Raw genomic sequence first — 321 nt, 5'->3', positions numbered from 1 at the left:
AGCACCCACGGGACCCCCCCCAGCACCCACAGGACCCCTGGGATCCACGAGGCACCCGCAGCCCCCCTGTACCCGTGGGGCTCCCACGCACTCGTGCGAGGGTCCTTCTGCAGTCATGCCCCGTGCGAGGGTCCCCGTGTAAACGTCCTTGTGCGAGGGTCCCCGTGCGAGGGTCCCCGTGCAACTGGCCCCGTGCGAGCATGCCCCGTGCGAGGGTCCCCACGTAAATGTCCTTGTGCGAGGGTCCCCATGCGAGCGTCTGTGCGAGGGTCCCCGTGCGAGGGTCCCCGTGCAACTGGCCCCGTGCGAGGGTCCCCGTGT

General features: G+C 70.7%; 1 protein-coding gene across 1 annotated transcript in view; it reads right to left on the bottom strand.

Moving 5' to 3' along the window:
• Positions 1-321, bottom strand: part of UBA1 (ubiquitin-like modifier activating enzyme 1) — an 18291-nt gene that overhangs the window by 1266 nt on the left and 16704 nt on the right. The gene's annotated exons all lie outside the window — the stretch shown is intronic.

Source organism: Haliaeetus leucocephalus, unplaced genomic scaffold (genome assembly GCF_000737465.1).
Source record: "Haliaeetus leucocephalus isolate CR32 unplaced genomic scaffold, Haliaeetus_leucocephalus-4.0 Scaffold370, whole genome shotgun sequence".
Lineage (NCBI taxonomy): Eukaryota > Metazoa > Chordata > Aves > Accipitriformes > Accipitridae > Haliaeetus > Haliaeetus leucocephalus.
This window is presented reverse-complemented; position numbering and strand designations above follow the sequence as displayed.